Source organism: Cetorhinus maximus, chromosome 3 (assembly GCF_964194155.1).
Source record: "Cetorhinus maximus chromosome 3, sCetMax3.hap1.1, whole genome shotgun sequence".
In the NCBI taxonomy this organism is placed as follows: Eukaryota; Metazoa; Chordata; class Chondrichthyes; order Lamniformes; family Cetorhinidae; genus Cetorhinus; species Cetorhinus maximus.
Window position 1 is genome coordinate 129,199,810 of NC_135881.1, and position 18,989 is coordinate 129,218,798.

An 18,989-nucleotide genomic window follows, 5' to 3' on the forward strand; every position below is an offset into this window, starting at 1 on the left:
AGGGTTTGTTTACATTGCTGTCTAGGAGAATCTGAATTTATTTATCCTGGCAGGTATATCAGTTTCTGAACAGAATCTTTTTTGAGTGACTCTCAAGTAATGTTTGTTTATTTTTATAGCTTTATGAGCTTCTGAAGAGGTTTTTTTAAGTGGATGTTCAATAATGTATCTGTCATGCGTTTAGCATGGAATGTACAGCATAAAATGTATGTGCTGATGTCACTAACGTGATCCAGACCTATCCCTGGATCTGATTTTTGACACTAAAAAATAAATTTTTTGGTCTTTGGAGAATTTGTCATTTTGTTTGTAAGTTTGAGAGACTACAACCTTTATACTTTATTACTCCTAAGTACTTTTTTTCACATAATATAGTGATATTGTTTACATATACTAGAACAGGTAGCATACATTATAAGGAGGTAATATCTCCCTTTCCCTGCAAATGAAACTACTTCTATGCAGTTGATAACATTTTATATTCTGTAGAGTTTTGCCTTAGTCAACATAGTTGAGGTCACCAATCCTTTTTTTCTGTAATACTTCTGAGTCAGGATGGTTTTGAATAAATCTTAGAAATTTTCTTTTATAGGTAGATAACTTTGGTTTTACTTCCGATATGTGCCATGTTTATAACTCATACATACATTTCTAACTCTCAAAAACCTAATCTTCTGCCTCTGACATGAACTACCTTTGCCACTTTTAATCACCAGTGAAGTAGTGTCACTTTAGTTACATAGCTTAAGAGGTTCACTTCCATTCAATAAATCAGTAAAATTGAAAGAATTCAACTGAAGTTCAATGGGACAATTCAACTTATCTCTGGCAATAGGTAAAACCTTGCTTTTCTCAGTGATAACTGTCAGAATGACAGCCCATCAACCAGTCCAAAATAGGACCTTGTACTTGTAAGCACAAAAAAAATTGTAATTACCAAGAGAGCCATCAATACGTCTAGAACGTTAATACAAAAAAAGTGATAAAATTTCCAAAATTTCTTGAATTTCCAAAGACCATCAAAATAAGATCACATCAATGATTTACAACACCAATCCGCAAAAATAAGACATAATTCCACATACTGCTGTGTGAAAGGAGAAAACGTGGTATCCCATCTTGTAGAACACTGACCTAACATCAGCTTCATTGATTCTGGTGAGTGTTACATTGTTTTATCAAACTAATGTTCATGTACGTATAAGACTACAGTCTCAGCCATATCATTTCAGTTTCATGATATGCGTTACAATTTTACACAAGTATTTCAATGCACATGTAAATGTTTTTGATCCACTATCAAATTACTTTTACGTAGATTATCTTTAATAATTTTCTTTAATGTTCATAATTCTTACAGTAATTTTACGCAATCTCTTTTATAAATTAAGCAGAATTTTCTTTTATATTTCCACAGATGTTTCTACATCAGGATCATAAAGACAGTGGATCAAATCTTCCCCTGCATCTGACGCTGATCAGTCAGAAAACTATGCAGCATCCAGAAGAATTCCCTCAGTGCAGGAATCCATGCAGAGACCCTCAAAGAGAATCAGCATAGAAGACACACCCCTTTTTTATGGCACTAGCTGCCTGCTGTATGGTAAGTTTAAATGTCTAGTTTGAATGTTAGTGAATGGATGAGTGGATGAATGGATGAGTGAGTGAGGTGGGTAGGGTGGGTGGGGCAGTGAGGTGGGTAAGTGGGTGAGGTGGGTGAAGTAGATAGGGTGAGTAAGTGGACAGGGGGTTAGGTGGGTAAGTGGGTGAGTTGGGTAAGTGGGTAGTTGTGTAAGTGGGTAGGTGGGTGGGTGAGGTAGATAGGGTGAGTAAGTAGACGGGGTTAGGTGGGTAAGTGGGTGAGTTGGGTAAGTGGGTAGGTGGGTAAGTGGGTAGGTGGATGGGTGAGTAGGTGGATGGAGTGGGTAAGAGGGTGAGGTGAGTAAGAGGGTAAATGGGTAGTCAGGTCGGCAGGGTAGTCGGTTTGGGGCATTAATCAGGTCAGGTGGGAGGGTAGTTGGAGGGTATTCAGGTAGTCGGAGAATAAATAGTTAGGTGGGGGAGGTAGTTGGGTGGTCAGGAGGGTAGTCAGGTGAAAGTCAAGTGGGGTTAGGGGGGTGTAGTCCAGTCGCGGAGGGGGGTAGATGGTTGATCATGGAAATAGCTGGGTAGTCGGCAGGGTAGGCGGGTTGGGTCGGTGAGGTAGTCGGGTCAGGGGGTAGTCGGGTTGGGGGTTAGTCCAGTAGTCGGAGGGTAGTCAGGTTGGTGGGTAATCGGCTTGGGGGGGAAATTAGTCGGTGGGTCAGGAGAAGTGATCAGAGGATCAGTTCTGGAGTTACCCAGATGTTAGGTTTTAGGTTTTAGTCTAACATTTCCTGGGTAACCATCCGGGTAAGTACTGCAGAACTGTCCCAAGTCTCCAACTCTAACTCAGATTCAGAGACGTTCACGGAGGGTCCAGGGGAACAGGGGAATTGCCAATCAGAGTTTAAACTTCCCAGGCAATTCTGAGGTCCGTACATCAGGACTTTTACAAGGTCCTGACGCGCATCTTCTGTTATACGTCCAGTCTCTGATGTTCCGGAGACTGGAAGATTTGACCCAATAAGTCATCATGATTCCTGAGAAGAAGGAAGCATAACAGTAACGAGAGAATCTGGTGTTACTAAGAAAGGCATGATACTGAATTTACAAACTCAAGCTGAGGTGGAGAAGACTCCATAGATTGTTTCATTTGGCAACAGACAGCAGTCTCTCAAATGGAGATATTCTTCACAGGTAACAATACAGATTAGAAAGAGACATGAGCCAAAAGGCCCCTTTATCTCCACTATAGTGTCTGAGCATGAAGTATGAGAACTTTACTCCATATACCTGAGGCTTGTGAAGCTGTGGAATGTGAGACATTGCAAAATGTTCTGCAGTGTTTTGAGGCCCATTTCATTGCACCATGTCATCTCATCTTTTGATGTGACACTCATCAAACCATCCACTCATCCACCATGTTGCATCATAATGCTGGCATTCAGACTGCCAAAGACTCATCTTCAGAGGTGCATAAGGGATGATGCATTGGCACTTTGGCTAGTATGGTACTCCATCCTGGAGGTAGCCCTGTGAGGAATACCTTCAGTAAGCATTCTTGCCAATGTTCCTCAGATTGTAATAATTAACATCTGTAAATAAACAAGATATATGTAACAGGTTACTATTTCACTTTCGCAATGTTATTGCTTATCTGCCTGAAAATTAAGATTTATGGAACTACACTTACAATTTGAATGTTTTACATTGATATTGCTCTGGTCTGTATTCTGAAACTGCAAAAAAAAAACTGCACACAAGTAGTTCTTGTTTTAAGGTCAAAAGTTACTTGGTAAATACAATCTCAATTAGTTGTTAATTGGCTTGATATTTGGAAGTTATTTAGTTACCACATGTGTTTTCTATACAGTATAAAATAAAAGCTGTAATTTCTTTGATCTCTGTTTTGAGTTTTGATCCTAATGTGTTTTTCTTTACAACTCATGTGAAAAATGAGTTTTAGCTGCAACATAATAGTGCAACCCAAGAGATGGATATTAAAGAGTTCTGGAGTCATAAAAAAACAAAGACTTGCATTTTAATAGTGCCTTTCCGGACTTCAGGTTATCACAAAACACTTTACAGCCAATGAAGTAATTTTGAAGTGTCATCACTGTTGTAATCTAGGAAACATGGCAGCCAATTTGCACACATCAAGCTCCCACAAACAGTAACATGATAACAGCCACATAATATGTTTTAGTGATTTTAATTTAAAGTTAAATATTGACCAGCTCTTTTTCCAAATAATGACATGGGATCTTTTACAATTACCTGAGAGAGAAGATGTGGCCTCAGTTTAATGTCTCATCTGAAAGCCAGCATTTCCAACAGTGCAATACTCCATCAATGCTCCACCAGGGTGTCAGCCTAGATTTTTGTCCTCAAGCCTCTGGAAGGCGATTCAAACCCTAACCTTCTGATTTAGAGATGGAAGTGCTAACCACTGAGCACAGCTAGGAGTATCCTATGTGGTTTTCTTTTTACAATGAATGCATGTCTTAAGTTACTTATGTACTTTAAAAAGTGTGTAATTTGCATTATGCAAATAAAATAACTTATATAACAAGATTTCCAAAAACACTTTTGCAATTTGCAATGTTGCTAGATAAGCGTTATGTTGAGAATTATTTTATACAATTTTAGAAAGAATTTAAAGCAACTCAGACTAGGCTCAGAAGCTGCAGAATATGAAAAAGAGAGCAAGAAGAATAATTCTGAAATTTATTTCCAGTGGAATCTTCTTCCAAGGGCACCGATTGGAGAATTGACATTAATGTTATCACCTTATTTCTAACAAGTGTTCTTGATGGGGTGGTGGTGATGTAGTGGTATTGTCAATGGACTGGTAATCCAGACCCCCAGGATAATGCTCTGGGGACCCAGGTCCAAATCCCACCACAGCAGATGGCGGAATTTGAATTCAATAAAATATCTGGACTTAAAAGTCTAATGATGACCCTGAAATGATTGTCATAAAAACCCATCTGGTTCACTAATGTCCTTTCGGGAAAGAAATTTGCTGTCCTCACCTGGTCTGACCTACATGACTCCAGACCCACAGAAATGTAGTTGACTCTTAAAAATGCCCTCTGAACAAGGGCAATTAGGGATGGACAATAAATGCTGGCCTAGCCAGTGACGGCCACATCCCATGAATGAATAAAAAAAAAGCAGGGCTTCTGATCGGCACTGTGGGATGCTTGATTTACCATATAATGTTTCTGTAAAAATATTTTTCCCAGCAATACAATATTTCCTGTTTATATTGTGGAGAGGGACAGCTAAATCTATGCTGGCAATTGTAATTACTAAATTAACAAATTTAAGCACTGTGCAGAAAAATGTTAAATGCACTTTGGATGGTTCATTCCTGGCTAAATGCAGATTAACATACAAAATCCAATTTCCTGTCTGGTGAAAAATAGGCCAAAATTTTATTGGCAGCTAGAATATCCTTGCCATACCTATCAAAAGGAACTAAGGGATTAGCAGAAGAGTTATATGGCATCTCTTCTAAATTTTTTGAGATCAGCATACTTTTGCAATGATAATCTCACATAAATCGATAAGCACTATCGAGATGCAAGACATAATCTACAGGAATTTTAATGACAATGTTGCATTTTGCTTTAATATAATATACTTCTAACAGATTTTAAAGGCCACAATGGTGTGACATGCTTGTATTTCAATCAATTTGGAGTCTAAATGGAGTATTTTCTACTATCATCTTAAGAAATCTATTAAAATCCACTGGGCCTCCTTTGTACCTTTACTACTTTACATTTCAAAACCATCAAAAATCAAATATACTTTACATGTGTTAGCATACAGTATTTTAAAGATACTGGTGAAATGGGATTTTGTTGATGCAGAGCTTTGTATTTTTCATTGCCTCAAGAAACTGATTGGCAGAGGTGTTTGTCTTTTTTGAAGGATATCAAAAATTGCTCAATGATATACATGTTAAAGTGTTGTTGGAATACTATAAGAAAGAGAGTTGTGGATGTGAAATTTGTATTTTGCTGTTTTAAAAATTTAAAGTAATCTGTAAAACCCAACAAGAAAAAATATTGTGCACATAAAGAAAATTACTAAACCACATTAGGTCTTCTGATTCAAAGGAAGGTCTGTGTACAATTCAATTTAGCCAATGTATATGCATAGCCACCAGGAATATATGTTTAAATTCTTAAGAGACTCTCACAAGATCAATCATCGTAGACACTGACCCTTTCGTCCAATATAAATATGCTTCAACACTTATTGGCAATTTTTTTTTGACCAGTTAAATTAGGATGAGTAGAGTCTGTTGTTTTTGAATAACAACATCGTGATACGTAATTACATTTTATCCTTCAGATAGGCAGTTCCATGTACCAAAGTTGATTACCAAAACAGAACTTTTGAGAAAGATTGTAGGTAACTGAAAAGTAATCTCAGTAAATAAATATACTATAATCAAATTATGACTCAACAAAAACAACTAAAGATAAAACACTCCTATTCAAGACAATTTACCTGCAAGACTCTCGGCATAGCACCCAAGATATCCTGCAGATGTTCCTGCTTTGTAGATTTCCTCTGATGGAAAACCAGAAACACTACAACGAGTAAATTCATCACGCCAGTCATATGATTACTATTTAAATTGGGCATGAGTAGTTTCCCAAGAAGTGAAATTTAGTCACTATTCCTTTGAAAAAGATTACAAAGGAATAACAAACAAGATAATGTAAAAGGAAAAATGCCTTTCCTACAACCTCGCGTTAAAAATTTAAGATTAATGGTATAAATGTACAAAAGCTTTGTAAAAAGCTACTGCTAACAATATTTAAAATCCATTTAGAATTCTGTCTTTCAAATCAGTAATGGGATGTCTACACGGAAGATAAAGTACAAATGGAAGGCTGGTGCCATGCCCAAGTGGCTGTTCTTCATATGTTTGATCCTAGTAAGCGAGTGTTGGCAAGTTATTTCAGTATGTGGGCATCAAGATTGATTCTGATCCTGTCTTGATCCAATGCACATGCACACGCGCATGCACATGCAAGAAATTTTATAGATAAAAGCCAATTAAAAATAGCATAGTAAGAGATATTGCGTTGAACGAAAATCATTCTTCATAATCGTTTTGAGATTAATACCTTGATATAATGTTAGGTGTGTGGAATTTTCGATTTATTGAAAGATTGGCTTTCTCTCAAAGGAGTATTGTAGTCCATAGGGTTAACTCTAAAATTTATCGTAGATATCCCTGTCTTGGCTAAAGGTAGCACTCTCACCTCTGAGTTAGAAAATTGTGCAGTGACACCTGACTCTAGAAACTTGAGCATGTAATCTATAGGCTGACATTTCATTGTAGTAGGGGGGTTGCTGCAACATCAGATGTGGTGCCTTTAGAATTCCAAAGAGGAATTACTATCTTTAAAAAATCTACTAGAGATCACAGCATATAAGACAACCTTTGAAGCCTCCAAAAATCCTTCCAAATACAGAGGTTGACTTATATGCCAAATATAAAATGTGAACCGCCAGTGTGTGGTCACCATTTTGAAATGTGAAAAAAAATTACACTGGTAATTCATGTTAAATTAATGTGGCATGACTTATGAATGATTTAATTCTACAAAGGTACCTTTAACCACAATTAAAGCATTTTAAAACCCAGCAAATTCATTGTTTTAGGCATATGACGCAAAGAGTTAATCAAATTCATTCTGAGTCACTTTGCCTATGGCATCATTAAAAGGATCACATTCTGGTTCAGATTTGTCGCTTTCAGTTTCACAGTTATCCCTCTACAACAAATCATCTTTATCTCCATCCATTGAATTGGATATTCTGCATTTTTTGAACAACTTGATGACTCTTCGTGCATTAATAGCATCACACGATTATATGATGAAATCATATAAAACATCAAGCTGAGCAGCACACATATTTCCACTCTTTGTAAAGGTTTTTTTCCCCATGAACCATCCATCTATTCCATTTGGCGCAAACATGATCCTTGAATGGCTTATTGAAGCTCACATCCAAAGGTTGAACTATGGATGTTAGACACCCAGGTCTAACTATTTCTTCACATGTGCCTCTTGATCACATCGGTTATATGGGATCTGAACATGTCCCACATTAATAAGCTGCATTCTTTACATAGGCCACAAGATGCCTATTCCACACATTATCAATCCACAACTTCACTCTATCCTCATCCATCCAACTGTTGTCAACTTGCAGTGAAGTTGATTTTCAGCATGGTTTAACATTTAAAAATTACTATAGGCTTTAATTTCATTCCATCAACCATATGCAATGTAGTACTGCCATGAATAGTGTTGTCCTGTGGTTTTTACTAGAACTGTTCCACTCCACAGTTCGGCTGCTGGACATATTGAAATTCATGGATGTTTCATCCATGCTGCCGATATGACATAATGGGCAGAATTTTCTGGCTGGCGGGCGAACGGAGTGGAGAGGGCGGGCGTGGGCAGGCACAGACCCAATTGCCGCCTGCGATCGGGTCCATGCCGCCATTTAGTGTGGGCGGGCCATTTAAGACCCGCCCAGCGTGAATCGCGGCTCCCAAGAACAGCAGGAGTGGACGGGCGGCAGCGAGACTGCAATGACCGCCAGGTCCAATGGCGACCCGGTGGCCTGTTTAAAAAAGCTGCTGCAGCCTTTCAAAGGCTGTCAAACCTGGCTGCTGGAAGGGCTGGCCAGAACGCTGCTGGTGAGCAGGCCAGGCAGGAGGGTAGGGCAGGGGGGCACTGTGCCCCTCATTTTTCAGATGATTGCCTTGCTGCCCTCCTCGAGGAGGTGGCAGCATGGTGAGAGGTCCTCGTACCCCAGGACGGAAGGAGGAGGCCCCCCCCTACATGACCAAATGTGCCTGGAAGGAGGTGGCGGAGATAGTGAGCTCCCGTGACGTGGTGCGACGCATGTGGATCCAGTGCCACAAGCGTTTCAATGACCTCTTGCACTCAGGAAGGGTGAGTACCATGTTGGCATTGGTCACTTAACCCAGCAGGTAGGCTTCCCCCCCCTGGTGCCCCCACCCCCTAAAAAGTCTGAGTGTAGTGACTGCATTGAATCATTTACATCATGTGTCCTTTGCTGGGTGGGCCAGCAGATATTGCCCATGCCTAGGTCACCATGAGAGGATGGTGATGAGATGGGTTCTGCACCCACAGCACGTGGTACACTAAGACCCACATTACTGTTTTGGGGGCAACCTTGAGGAGCTGCACCCAGGCGCAGTGCTGGAACTCCAGGACATGTCCAAATCAGAGTGATGACATGCTGGGAGGGGAGCTTCAAGTTGGCGTGGCACCGATCGATCTGCTGCCCCCTGCACTCCACATACTTGCGCCGACTTGCTGTGGAAGGTTAGAGCGTGTGGTGCTAAATGTGATGTAGGCAGCATTTGGCCAAGGTTGGTGGGGGGGGCGGCGGAGGTGGTGCGGTGGGGAGACAGGCCTGGCATCTTTGTGTGAGTGTTCGGCAGCACTGGGGTGAGGAGGCACTGAAGCCCTGAAATGTCCCACTCTGGTTGGGGAGGGCCGGCCATGAAGAGAATCCAGGTACAAATAGCACTAATCATTGCTCTTCTCTCCTTCTCAGGAGAAGAATGCACATAATGCCGCCAAGCGGGTGAGGACTGGCAGAGGGCCGGCCCAGGTGGCGATGCTTAGCCGGTTCGAGCAGGAGGCCCTAGATCTGGGGAGGTGCCATGCGTCCAGGTCCACCGGTGTTGATGAGGCTGGGGTGCCACAGGCAGGTATGTTTGCCCAGCACTGAGGTCACCATTGTTCTCCCAACAGCCATGGCAGTGATTGAAGTTTGCAGCATGGCTTGACCATTGCTTATGGAAGGAAGAGCGCATAACATTTATGTTATTTTTTATTTTTGCGCCAAACGGCATAAACAGCAAGTGATAGACATAGCTAGGCGATCCCACAACCAACAGATCAGATCGAAGCTCTGCAGTCCTGCCACATTCAGTCGTGAATGGTGGTGGACAATTAAACAACTCACTGGAGGAGATATCTCCACAAATACCCCTATCCTCAATGATATAGGAGCCCAGCACAGCAGTGCAAAAGATAAGGCTGAAGCATTCACAACAATGTTCAGCCAGAAGTGCTGAGTGGATGATCCATCTCAGCCTCCTCCAGAGATCCCCAGCATCACAGATGCCGGTCTTCAGCCAATTCGACTCACTCCACATGATATCAAGAAACGGCTGAAGGCACTGGATATTGCAAAAGCTACAGGCCCTGACAACATTCTGGCAATAGTACTCCAGAACTTGCTGCACCCCTAGCCAAGCTGTTCCAGTACAGCTACAACATCTACCTGGCATCTACCTGGCTACATGGAAAATTGCCCAGGTATGTCCTGTACACAAAAAGCAGGGCATATCCAACCCGGCCAATTACAGCCCCATCAGTCTACTTCCATCATCAGTAAAATAATGGAAGGGGTCACCAACAGTGCTATCAAGCGGCACTTGCTTAGCAATAACCTGCTCACTGATGCCCAGTTTGGGTTCTGCCAGGGCCACTCAGCTCCTGACCTCATTACAGCCTTGGTTCAAACATGGACAAAAGAGCTGAACTCCTGAAGCAAGGTGAGAGTGACTGCCCTTGACATTAAGGCAGCATCAAGGAGCCCTAGCAAAACCGGAGTCAATGGGAATCGGGGAAAACTCTCCGCTGGTTGGAGTCATACCTAGCACAAAGGAAGATGGTTATGGTTGTTGGAGGTCAGCCATTTCAGCTCCAGGATATCACTTCAGGAGTTCCTCAGATTAGTGTCGTAGGCCCTACCATCTTCAGCTACTTCATCAATGACCTTCCTTCCATCATAAGGTCAGAAGTGAGGATGTTCACTGATGATTACACAATGTTCAGCACCATTCGTGACTCCTCAGATACTGAAGCAGCCCATGTCCAAATGCAGCAAGACCTGGACAATATCCAGGCTTGGATTGGCAAGTGGCAAGTAACATTCATGCCACACAAGTGTCAGGCAATGACCATCTCCAACAAAACAGAATCCAACTATTGCCCCTTGATGGCATTACCATCACTGAATCCCCCACTATCAACATCCTGGGGGTTACCATTGACCAGAAACTGAACTGGACTAGCCATATAAATACTGTGGCTACAAGAGCAGGTCAGAGGCTAGGAATCGTGTGACGAGTAACTCGTCTCCTGACTCCCCAAAGCCTGTCCACCATCTACAAGGCACAAGTCAGGAGTGTGATGGAATACTTCCCACTTGCCTGGATGTGCAGCTCCCACAACACTGAGGAAGCTGGACACCGTCCAGGACAAAGCAGTCCAATTGATTGGCACCACATGCACAAACATTCACTCCTTCCTCCACCGACGCACATTAGCAGCAATGTGTACCATTTACAAGATGCACTGCAGGAATTCACCAAGGCTCCTTAGACAGCGCCTTCCAAATGCACTACCACCTAGAAGGACAAGGGCAGCAGATAGATGGGAACACCACCACCTGGAAGTTCCCCTCCAAGTCACTCACCATCTTGACTTGGAAATATATCGCTGTTCCTTCACTGTCACTGGTCAAAATCCTGGAACTCCCTTCCTAACAGCACTGTGGGTGTACCTGCACCACGTGGACTGCAGCAGTTCAAGAAGGCAGCTCACTGCCACCTTCTCAAGGGCAACCAGGGATTGGCAATAAATGCTGGCCCAGCCCGCGAAGCCCATATCCCGTGAATTAATAAAAAAGGGGATGAAGACAGACACTCAACCCCCTGGGGAGTGTGAGCGAACCCATCCCCTGTTGATTCACACCATCCTGAGACATTTTAAATGTTTCTGAGATGAGACATCAAAATGTAATTACCTGTTCTGAAACAATAACTATAGCAGCCATGAACTAATAGATTTCCTCTGGAATATGCACCCAACAAAGTACTTTAAGGACCCCTTACCAAGCAGGAGAGAGACCAATAGACAATGCTATACTGAACACAGGCTGTTGAAGCTGTGTGCCCTCTCTTTCTCTCTCTATCTTGGAAGTGTTATGCCTGGTTTGCAAAGTAACCATCCTAAAAAGAGAAACCAACTATGAACCGAGACCTTTTCGGACAAAAAAGTGGAAATCTGCTCCATACAACTCCACCCAGGAAGACAGCTGAACAAAATGGCCACAATGTGAAACCACTGCCTGAGACCGGCCAAGGAACTGCTAACCATATACTCCTTTGTTTTATTTTTCATGATCTGTAAAAAATCCTATAAACTTATCCTCTTACTCTGTCATCTTTACTGGTTTGTGTATGGACCCAGACGAATGTATTTGACCACATGACCTAATTTTTTTTAGCTGAGGAAATGGTTTCAACAAGCTTTTCTTGTTCTTTCGTTAACCTACGAAAACCTGTCTGAATAATTCTTTACAACCTCAAAGCGTAAATAGTGGGACTCTTACAGAATTGGTGAAGCATATCCTCTAAATTATGAAAAGAAGCCCTGTTATGGACAAATCTGGAGTGGAAGAATAGAGGAGTCATTTCACTCCTTCTTATGTTGTCATAACAATGGGGACAAAGTCTAAGGTAACAGGAGAAGGATGGAGGGTTATAGTTTGCAAATCGAGGGTCACTCACATACTGTAGCTGGCCATTTTCAAAAACTCCTTGTAACTGCCAGGAGTGTCAATCCAAGTGGGAGGAGGCCAGTGTGGGGTGAGGGGAGTTTTGGGTGTGGACAATGGGAGGAGTAGAAAATCTCACTACTCAGCAGCTGTCCTCACAAAACACATGGCCTTTTTCACAGAGTCCACTTGGTAGCTTACCTGTGGATTTCACATACCCAACTTTCTTACAACCTTAGGAGCAGGATGAGAGGATGCAAGAAAGGAGAGCTTTCACCAGACAACAACTGAGGCCACAACACCAGCAACAGGCAGCACCAGAGTGACAAGCTGGTCTGGAAGCAGCCATGTAGGGAAAGCATAGGAGTAGAACGTCACTGCATGGAACCGCGTCTTCAGGATGTGGGCAAACCAACTCCACATGTCTGAAAGGCAATGCCAGAGACCCTTGAGGCTGTCCGTAGAAACAGTCACTGAAATCTGCCAGATCCGCAACAAGTTCTGCAGCCACATGGATTTGTTGGTAACACCATGCCAGCGGCACTCAAAGTGATTGCGGCACCGAACTTTTATTGCCACTGGCTGTTTCCAGGACCTCATGGGTGACATGTGTGGCATCTCGCAGACTGCCACAGACAGATGCATCAAAGACGTGACCAGTGCCATCTTCCAACATGCCAAAGAGTTCATCAGGTTCGGATGATGACAACCAGGTGGCTAGAACGATGGGCTTCACGGCCATCACTCGGTTCAGTAGAGTGCAAGAGGCAGTTGACTGCACTGATGTTGTCATTAGATCTCTTTGACAACAGCCAGCGACATATGTGAACCACAAGGGATTCCATTCTCCAAACATTCGACTGGTTTGCGACCACAGGTGAAGAACCACATAGGCCTGTGCTCATTTCCCAGGAAGCTGTCATGACTCATATGTTGTAGAACTCACAGCTTCCTGAGCTTTTTGAGGCCTCTGCCCAGATTCACTTACCTTCGCTCTGTAGCTTGTCAAATTGGGATATAAACAAAAGAACATTTACACTTACTGCCACATGGCAGCTAGTGCCATAAAAAGGGACGTGGCTTGGTTTCCCCTGAAGGAAGGAGCCTGGAACCAGGAGTCTGGGCGAGAAATGTGAGCTTCAGCATAAGGTATAAAAAGGAGTGGAGTGACAATCCGACGGTGATTGCCTCTCCTCGGAAGATTCGGCCCAATATATTGTACAATATTTACATGTGACAAAGTGAATTTAGTAAAAACACCCATGCCACTTTTGTGCTCCCATAAATTCTCACATTTCCTTTTCCGATCACCACGTGCAAACCCAACATCAGCATCTGAGGCAGGCTGCTGAGTGTGATGCCCCATTGCCTGCGATGACTTTGCCCTGCATCCTCTGGAGGTCGGGGGCTGTCCTACTGATGGTGTCCAGCACAGATGGAGAGGTAACTTCCTTGGCCATGCCTGCTGGAGGCTATAGGGTCAATGGCAAGGGGAAAGATGAGAGGCCACTTACCCTGTGGGTGTCCTGAGCGGATGACCACAGGGCAACTGTCATGCATTCCACCTCCAACTGGGTACACAATGGCACCTGTCTACCTGGAGGGAGGTCAAGTTGCCTCATCCCCATTTCGTCTAACCACTGCTGTATGGAGCCAATGGCTAGAGTGATGGATTGCAAGTCAGAGCGCATATGGGTCATATGTTTGACTTGATTCTCCATGGCAATAGCCAACTTCTCCATGAAGGAAGCCATGTTCTCACATAGCAGGACTCATGGCATGCATGGACTCCTCCATACTCCATGAAAAGCTATGCATAGCCCCTGCCGCATGTTCCCCTAATGTCTGCATTATAGTGCATTTCCCCCACAAACTTTTAAATCACCAGCATATGCCTCTTTAAGGCTCAGAGGCAGCTCTCTAAGTTTGCTGTTGAACTAGATATCCTGCCTCCTCGCACATGGCCTCCTCTACACTTAATAATTTATATGAATAACACTCATAAAATCTCATGAGGACCACTCCTGACCCAAGATGTATTCATGCACTGAGGGGTGCACCGTCACTGCACTCCAATGGAAACTCAACGTAAAGATTAAATCTGAATTGGGAAGAGGAAGAATGGTGAACAAGTTTTCTACACAAGTAACAATGAGAATTTTACTGTGATCTATAGAAAACAAAAATTGAAATCAATCATTTTGGCATTGTGGAGCACTGATTGAAGTTCAACCAGTCAAAGACTGAAATTTTCCACCCCCGTTTGAGGTGGGCGTGTTCAGTGGTAAGATCGGAGAACCTCACGAGGAGGCCGTAGTCCCGTTTCCCAATGACGTAAATCCAAGACACAATTGTCCCCTCCCTCCGTCAATGCCAGGCCACGTTTCCCATCGTCGAGCGTTGGGAACTTAATTGTAATAAATTTGCATCTAATTATTGTAGACACATGCCAGAATCATCCCCCACATCAAATTTAAATTCCATGTTGGCATAATTTCACGATGGCGTGATTTACAACTGCCTTTTAAAAGGCTTGAGCCTGGCGACCTCAACATCGAGGGGAACTCAGAGGTGAGTGCATAGAAGTTTGTGCAGCACTTGCGATGATCCCAGCGGCTCCGCGGATTCAGTGGGGGCAGAGGCAAATGTCCGCAGCGGCTTCTTCATGGAAGACTTGTGGTACCGGGATAAGGGTGACAGTGCTGGGGAGAAGTGGGAGCAGGCAACCTCAGGGCAAGGGTGACAGTGCAAAGGGGAAGGGGAGAAGGCAACCTCGGGGCAAGGGTGACAATGCAATGGGGGAACGGGGAGAAGACAACCTTAGGGCAAGGGCAACAGTGCAAAGTAGGAAGGGGGAGAAGGCAACCACAAGGCAAGGACGAGAGTGCAAAGGGGAAGAAGGCAACCTTGGGGCAAGGGTGACAGTGCAAATGGGGAAGGGTGAAACAACAACCTCAGGGCAAGGGCAACAGTGTCAGGATGGTCATGGCAGCACTGAGTTTGAGCAGAAACATGCCTGTGGGGGTGGCGGTGGGGAGCAGAGAAGGTGTGGGGGAAAGAATATGGCCAGACTGATGGCAAAACATGTCAAAGATAACCACTCCACCGCAGCTGAGAGTGTTTAACTTGAGCTCAATTGACATGCTTGGAGTCAGCCTTGTCAAGCAATTGTGCCCAATCAAGCAGCACTAATTTCTCACAGTGCCAATGATTGCTCTTCTACTGTTAACCCCTCACACGTACACTTCAAACTCGAATGAGTGCTATGGTACTGCAGAACCAATGCACGACTGGGCAAGCCTGAGGATCCTGTTGGGAAAGGTGGCCATTGAACACCGATGGAGGGGTGCAACCCTAGTTATGTTTCAGTTGACATTGAAAAGTCAGCCTTGTGATGCAAGCAAATCATGAAGCCTTGGAGTCCAGGTTAGGGAAATGCCTGCACCTGAGATGAAAGTTCAGGATGCAACAAGTGGCCGAAGCAGCCACCACTCAGTCATATGGGGTGGGCGGTGCTGGGTGTGGGCATGGTGAGCCTGCATGTGCACTAAACACTGGCATCCATGTGGTGGCCTGGACTCTCCGGCATGCATTAAGGGGCCTTGAGAGGCAGTTGCAGGTGATGATTTGACCAAGAGTGGTCCTTAGGGGGCAATTGCTGACCGTCACATCTCTCTCTTTGATATTGCAGTGAGAAGACCATCAGGAACATGGAGTCTGGTGATGTCGCTGTGTGACTGATTGCATATAGGCAGAAGAGAAGAAGGAGAAGAGTGCTGTGACGACTGGTCCCTCGGCGAGGCCTCCCAATTTGTTATGATCCCAGATGAGATACCCCAAATTATTAACTTCTCAAATGGGACCCCCAATTTTGTTATGCTCCTGGGTGAGGAGGAATGAGCTCGCTCCCCTTCTTTATTCAACCCCCTCGGTTAGTCGCGACAAGGTTTATTTAAAAGGGATTCCCTTCCCTGGATGCCTTTGCCCAGTCCAAATGTTTTAGAAGGAGCCAGGTTAACCAGGCTTTCTTGAGTCAGTTTATTAGTTGCGAAAAACCCATGGAAAAAGCACAACACACATACACACAGATCAGAAATGAGAAGTTGAGCCCAAAAACAAGTTAAAAAAGAAATATGAATTAGTCTTTGGCTGGTCCATGAGGCACAGATGGTGAACGTTGTGGCTGTTAAGTTGGATGATTCCAGCAGAGCTGACTTTGGCAGTTGAGCAGTTGGTTTGGAGACACTTGGTTCTGCAGACTAGCTGAAGAAGCTATCATATTTCCTTTTTTGATTATGGCTTTGCTGACTTGTCTTCAGAAATAGAGAGAGAAAGAGAACCTTTGCCAGTAAGCTGCAAAGGGGTGTCTAGTCTATCTTCTGCTGTGACTCTCACTGGCACGCACTAGCACACCAGAACTAAAACACACAGATCAGGTCTGCAGCTAGCTTTTTAACCCATTTCCTTGTGTATTCCTGGAAGGGAAAAAACAAACATGTCTTTCGTCCAGAGTTCATTTTCTTTCAACTCAGATCATTTCCACATTCTGAGATTTAACTCAACAGGAGATGGTTTCTGCTGTGATGTGGTAATCAGTCTTCATTGTCTGCGCAACAACAGATTAAAGTTCAGTCTTCTGCAATTCATCTCTTCCTGTCAAGTGTCTCTATTTTAAATAGGCCTTGATGCCTTTTTAGCTGTGGCATTCCAGGTTCTCTCTGGACTAGTTAGTCAAGTATAGTCCACAAAGGAATTTTGCAGAAAGTGGTTACTTTACATCCTCAGCCATCTTATGTTCAGTGTTTTTGCTTGTATGTCTTTTAAAGAAAAACACGTCTTCCTTTAAAGTTCAATATGCCCTTAAGTAATTTGGGATTGCAATCCACTATTGTGACAATGTGATGGAGGTACCTGGCTCAGCAAAAGGAGGAGCAGAACCTGAAGACCCAAGGGGCGCACGGCCTCCTCTGCATGGAGAGGATGAACCCCACAGAGCCATCATTTATAGGTGCCTGGCTAGACCCAGGGTCTACAAATGATGCATGTGCTACCTGCAGATGAGCAAGAACCAGTGCTGACAATGCCTGCACATGTCAAGGGAATGGGTCACGCACATTTGCCACCTTCTGCAGGATTTGGCACCATGGGGACTCGGAGGGCATCCACTGCCATTGGCAATTAAAGTTACCACCTTGCTCAATTTCTACGGCAGCTGGCTCCTTCCACGGCTCCACTGGGGACCTTTGTGGGATCTCGCCAGCCTACACTCACAAATGTATCCAGGAGGTCAAAGACGCCCTTTTTGACACAACTTTGTCAATTTTTACAGAGATCAGGCAAGCCAGGAAGCAAGAGCACTGAGATTTGCTCAGATATCTGGATTCTCACATGCATAGAGTATCATCGACTGCACCCACATGCCTCTTAAATCTCCCTGGCAACAAGCAGTCCAGAATGTGAATCGCAGAGGCTCCCAATCTCTCAATGTTCAGCTGGTCTGCGACCATAACAAACAAATCATGCAGGTGTGTGCAAGATACCCTGGAAGCGCCCATGACTCATACATCCTCAGCAGGCCTCAGATCCCTGACATCTTCCGGGGACCACACAGGATGCAGGGTTGGCTCCTCTGGGACAAGGGCTACCCACAAAGTGTTATGGTACGGCTGATGGTAAATGCCAAGCTGCCCAACAATCCTCAACAATAAAAGGATTGGCCTTTGTGAGACTCACTTAGGGTACATTGTCTATGAGTGCACAGTCATGCAATAAATTCCATATCGATTTGCGTTCTGTGACTTCACAGAGGGATTCCATAAAGCACCGCTATGCAGCCATTCAGGAGCAAAGTAAGATCCTCACAGGTAAGTAGATGGCTTCATCAGGATGAGCACATACTTCTGACATACACTCATTCTCCTCTAGCAGACATTTCAAATATCACCTGGTGAAACCTACTTCCATTGTTCAACGTGATGCATGGGGAGGGTGGGAACTAAGAAAGGAATAACAGCCTTAACCGTGAAGACTAAAACACACTGCAGAGGCATGAAAGGCTATGGTGCTTTACGATGACTACTAATTTTCCCTAAAAGTCACAGCTATAAAATAAATGCCATTGCAAAGTGCACTTGGGAGAAAAGACTCTAATGTTGGTTGCGACAAATACTTGTAATATCCACAAACTACAGACTTCAGTGCGACAGCATCAGGATAATCACCAACCTTGATGAACAATTCTCATGAGGTCAAATAATGTCTGCCTGAGATGCAAGGGTTACACGTGTATTGCCCAGCCATCAATTTCATATAGGAAGTGCTTTTGTTAATACCACAGATGTGGAGCTAATGGCAATTCACTATGATGAGATTGAGTCAAACTTAATGAAACCGAGGGACAAGATGGGAGTTAATTGATGTAGGGTGATCATTTTGTGCCCTTGAATGAACACGGGAACTTGCATCACACTGGTTAGCCATTCAATATCTGAGACTTGGAGAGGGATAAATGCAAAATATATTTACAATAATGCATATTATATACAGTGAATGAACACCTGTGCCACCATTGTATATTCAAAACTTCTTAATTTTTCTAACTCTACCGCTACATCTAGGTGTAGCCCCTACATCCGCAGCGGAGGTGGAGACAGCCTGCTGACTGCTATGCGCTGTTGTCTGAGGTGACTTTGGCAGGCATCCTCTCGTGGCCCGAGGCCTGGAGGGCGCCAACCTGCTAAGGATCTCCTGTTCTGGGG

The 18,989-nt window shown here is 43.8% G+C and overlaps 1 protein-coding gene across 1 annotated transcript in view; it reads left to right on the top strand.

Annotated features, from left to right (window-relative positions):
- The window catches only part of LOC144678899 (ubiquitin-conjugating enzyme E2 E2), a 404,663-nt gene that overhangs the window by 222,380 nt on the left and 163,294 nt on the right, over positions 1 to 18,989 (top strand). The window lies entirely within an intron of this gene.